The sequence below is a fragment of the Centruroides sculpturatus genome, unplaced genomic scaffold, assembly GCF_000671375.1.
Source record: "Centruroides sculpturatus isolate CEXI.00-Female unplaced genomic scaffold, Cexi_2.0 scaffold910, whole genome shotgun sequence".
Lineage (NCBI taxonomy): Eukaryota > Metazoa > Arthropoda > Arachnida > Scorpiones > Buthidae > Centruroides > Centruroides sculpturatus.
The window spans coordinates 176736-182311 of NW_019385035.1; positions in this window are offsets into that span (position 1 = coordinate 176736).

Sequence of the window (5576 nt, forward strand, 5' to 3'; positions counted from 1 at the left end):
ATTATTAGATCTCGAAATATATATATATATATATATATATTAGAAAGATGTACTACAAAATGAAAATTGTACTTTAATAAAGTATAAAAAACATACTTTTTTATTGTTTTTTTTCTGCGGAATGAAATGTAGAATATCTGACCTGATCTTGATTTTCTATTAAAAAATGGGGTGAGATTGGAAGAAGTAACTGATGTAAAAAAAAAAGGAGCAGGAGGATGAGAGGAGGAAAGGAAGAAAGTCAAATTCTAAACTGGATTTTTTTTTTAAATAAATTTAAAAAAAAAAGTAAAAATAGTCAATAATATTTTAATAAAATGCACTTTTTTTCCCCCTCTTGTGTTCATTTGAATTTCTGTGGAAAATTTATCGTCGTTATTGCAATTATTGGAGATCGATGAATTAAGAAATTGCAAGTTTTTTTTTATTTTCCTTTTGTTCTTCTTTAATTTATTTATTTTTCGAGGAAACTAACAAAGAAAAATATAATTTCTTCTCTTATTTAATTATAAATTTTCTTTAGCGTGACAGAAATAAATTTTTTTGTAATTTCCATTGAAATTTTATGCTTTTTTTTTGTTTTTTTTCCTAGGAAAATGCTTTTGTAGTACATTATTTTAAATTGCAAACGATCTCGTCACGAAATTTTTGCGTGGATCTTAAATTATCTTCAATAAAGTCCGTTTAAAGCAAATATAGATGATGAATTACCCGCTTATGTTTATATGCAATATTAACATTGGATGAATTTGTATAAGGATGTGCATTCGTGTATGTAGAAAAGACAGGCAGACAGACACACACACACGCACACACACGAGGGTAGTGAATAGGAGATTCTGAATATTTCATTTGTTCAAAAAACAAAAGATAATGGGATCATCTGAGAAGGAAAAGGGGGCCCTTTTTCTTCTCAATCGAGAGCTTGTATGGGGCCTCAAAGATATAGCGGGCTTTATATAAGAGCTTGTATAATCTCTTGTAAATGAGGCCCCGGAATAGTGTGTGTCTTGTGGGGGGCGTCAAGAGCTTGTACAAGCTCTTGACGCCCCCCACAGGTGTTTGACGAGTTTTGAATTTTTTTATTTTGAAGAACAACAATGTAATGAATGCTGTGGATATGTCTTTCTTTAACTTTCAACCACCTTTGTAAAATCTCCTATATCTTTTGTATGCAACAAAGCACGTGGGGATCATCATCTAGACAGGTGACACTAAAGATGTTGATTCCTATACATTCTACCGAATACAAAAAGAATATATATATATAATACTTTGCAAAGACGTCTGGAGGTTGTAGAAAAACATATTGTTTGAATATTACATTTTTCCCCCCTTTTATCCCAGACTTTTCACATAACCCGCATATTTATATGTACCAAATATATTTTTTTGTTTATGTATTTTATATCCAGGTAGACGAAATAATTTATGACTCGGTTGCAGAAAACAGTATAAACCAACGGTTCTCAACCAGTGGTACACACGTACCACCAATGGTACGCAAGTAAAAAAACAAGAAGGTTGAGAACAACAACGTTTAGTTCATTTCTCACGTTAACTTATAGTAGAGTTTTTAATTATTCGTCACGTCTGTTGATTAAATATTATAAAATAAATAAAAAGTAGTGCTTAATTTGCAAGTATATAAAGCATATANGTACGCAAGTAAAAAAACAAGAAGGTTGAGAACAACAACGTTTAGTTCATTTCTCACGTTAACTTATAGTAGAGTTTTTAATTATTCGTCACGTCTGTTGATTAAATATTATAAAATAAATAAAAAGTAGTGCTTAATTTGCAAGTATATAAAGCATATATATATATATATATATTTCCTCGTAAGAGTAAGTTGTAAAGTTTTTTTTTCCCCTCATACAAAACAGCAGTAAAACTTCTGTTTTACATAGAAAAATCAAGAATTTATTTTATCCACTATCTTATTTTTTGATTATTTATAAGGGTAATATTTCTTCTTTGATCAAATAATACAAAAAAAAAATTCACATATAATTTAAGAGCATTCTCTTAAGCAAGAATGAAAATTTATTCTTGAAACTTTTACAACTAGGAGCAACTTTTTTCTTTTTAATTGTTATTTCAGAAAAAGCCAGTACTTTATAACGTGAAAATAACATAACATAACTGATATTTAGTTTACTGAATTGTTTAATATCAACACGAGATTGGCATTGTTGAGAAAACAATGTTAAGATTCTTGACTATTCGTAACTAGTTTGAAATCTGCATAACATAGAAATATTTGTTCGTATTAAATCCACGATAATGGAATTTATTAATCATCACTTTAAAATTTTGATTATCAGATAATTCCTTTATTAAAATCTATAAATTACGTATTAAAATCCGCCATTTTTTTCTTCTTATTATTATTAATTATAAGTAATGAACTTTCGTTTAAACCAAACAATATCTCATAATAAAATAATGGAGTTCGGTGCGCGTTATACACGAACACGCTCTTTAATGACGTAAATTCGAGGTTATTAACCGATTTGACACCGAAAAAAAAGTAGTATATTAAATAAAACTATACTAAATTAACAGGAAAAAAAGGTATATTAAGTGAGTTAAGAAAGTTTTTTTCTTTATAAAATATTTAAGGTAATACACTAGACACACCATCATTTGACGAATATCATTGGAGATAAATGAAGAAACGACGTTAGAGGATATATATATATATATTTTTTTTTAATCATGCAAGGATAAATAAATATGTTTTATGAGATAGAATATTATGGAAATTGGAATATTTTTATTTAATTGGAGACTTCCATCTAAAATAAGTTGGTAGAATTCATATTCCTCTCAACTAATGTTTATGTTGTTCGTCAAATATAGGATTACTTTTAAATAAAATGAGAGAAATATCTATAAAATTAATCTTTTGAAAAGATATTAAAGATAAGATGGAAAATTTGAATGAGAATCATTTATTTTTTTCTTATTTTTTTTTTGTATACTTAACTGATTAGATTTAAAAATTCATTATTTAGATGGAATTTATTTTTATTCTTTGCTTGAGAATATGATCGTTTCTAAATCTACTTCTGCATTATTATTTTTTTTATTTATTAAATTATATTGATAATTATTTTTATTTTTTTTTAAATTAGATTAAAATTGGAATATTTTGTTTTTTACTTTGTACTCTAGAGAATGTGTTTTCATTTATTTTTCTTGTTTTATAACATGAGGAAACTAACGTGAATACATAGAGTAAATGCAAAAAAAAAAATTAAGGCAATATTTAGATTTAAACACTATCAGTATGGGCTATGCTATTAATATACCATTATGTAGTTTATATTAGTTTAATGTATTATATAATGTACAGTGTATGTATATACAGTGTTTTATGTGATGTTTGTACATTAATATATAGTAATATACATAAGATATTTGAGCTGCAACATTCAAAAATTGTAGACAAATTCCCACTTAGCATTCGTGATTTTTTGTCTGTCCTTCGTTAATCTCGAGAACGGAATTAGATAGATACAATTTGAAACTATTTATGGAAAATATAGGGGTAAGAGGCCCAGATTAACTATAAATAAACGTTTTGTTTGGACCGAAAGTCACGTTACTTCAATTCAAAAATTCTAATCCCAAATACATTACTGGCGTTAACAGGGAAAGTATGATGTACAGGGGCAAAAACACTACTAAAATCGAGAACATTGTGACGTTAAACTTCAGTGATGATGTCACAATAAATAATTGCTCGTGATTGCTTGTGTGTATACATATATACACTGTAGTGACGAGTTTAACACACACGTATATAAAAAAAAGAGGGGTGGCCCGATAATCAGTTTACCACTAACTAACTACACAAACTTAACTCCGTCAGAAAATGTTATAAAAATAAATATTAAATCAATTATTTTAAACATTTTAAAAGGAAAAAAAATAATCAATTCTAATAACTTAAAAAATATATTTTTATTTAATTATTTAAAAAAGTGATTTATGATTTTCTTCGACGACTTTAATATTTTTTAAAAAATAAAATAAAATAACATTAACGATAATTGCTTTTTATTTAATAATAAAAAAAAAATCAATAAAATTCACTTTTAAAAAATATTTATATTTTATTTTATTTTTTTTCCTTAAAATTTTACTTGTAAAATTAATCATCAATTTTGAAAATTAAAGTTAAAAATAAATTTTTTTTTTAAAATTAAATTAAGGAAATTTTCGTATAATTCTAATTAAGTTTTCGGATTGTAAAAAATTCAAATTAAAAAAAAAAATTAATAATAATAATAAATAATGTTTATATTATTACAACTAATTATCTAAATTGAACGATATGCAAAATTAATTTTCTAGCTCCTTTTTTTTAAAAATAAAAATTATTATATATTTAATTTTTATAAAAACCTTTTAAAAAATGCATGTTTAATTAAATAAATTTATTTAAAAAAAATTAATTCAGTTTATTTATAATTCGTTCTTTTTAATTGCATTTTTTAAAAATAATTTATTCTTATAACGTTGTGTGTTGTGAGCGCTCGTACGTACTTACATACATATTTACGATACGTATCTATGAATATTAATTAAATTTTCTCTTATTTAGAGGATTTTTTAAGAGTATTTTTAGGGTATTTTTTTTTTTAAATTCGAAGTATATTTTTATTATTATTATTTATTTTTTTCTTATCGATTTGCATGACATATAGCTAAAGAAACTTGAGTCAACAGTTGAATTACAAAACAGAAAATCCTTGGATTTTAGATTTTGAAGTATATCACACTTCTGTCAAACGTTTATAACTGATTCATTCCTCTTTTTTTTTACTGTTTTTTTTATATCAAACATTCAATAATTCGGATTTTTATGTAAATAAAAACAACCCTTGTGCTTTGTTTGGGAAATATAATAATAATAAAACAAATTGATGATGGATTTTGAAGGCAATTTTTATTTTAATCGCACTAAATACATTAAACATCGCATCGATTTTTTTTTCTATATTATACAAAAGATAAATTTTGTTTTCCCACAAATATAAGGAAATAAACTTTATTTCCTTCCCCCATGTATTACTACATTTACTTATGGGAAAATAATAATCATAAATAAATTCGTTCCCAATGGAAAAGTAACAGAAATTTTTTCCGCAAAGTAAATATTTTCCATAGTTTTTTTTTTTTCGTATTTATTTTCTACATAAAAATATGGAATAAAATATGACAAAATGCCAGTTTTTATGGTGTTTTTTTCACATTTAAAAATTATTAAAAAATATTTAAAAAATTGTAGAAAATATCCAGGTAATACTCTGAAAATATTTATTTTTATATTTATTATATTCATGTTTTTATTGTAAAGAAAGTCAATGTATATATCCTTTTCATATTTCACAGTACATTCGATTCGTAACGTCGAAGAAATAAACATGAGAAAATAAAAATCTATGAGAAGAAAACTTTATATTTTTAAAAAATATATATATAAAATATATATATTTTCTATTGTTTACATGTAACACGTCACGGATTTCTATAGGATCGCCTTATTAAATCTAGCGATATGG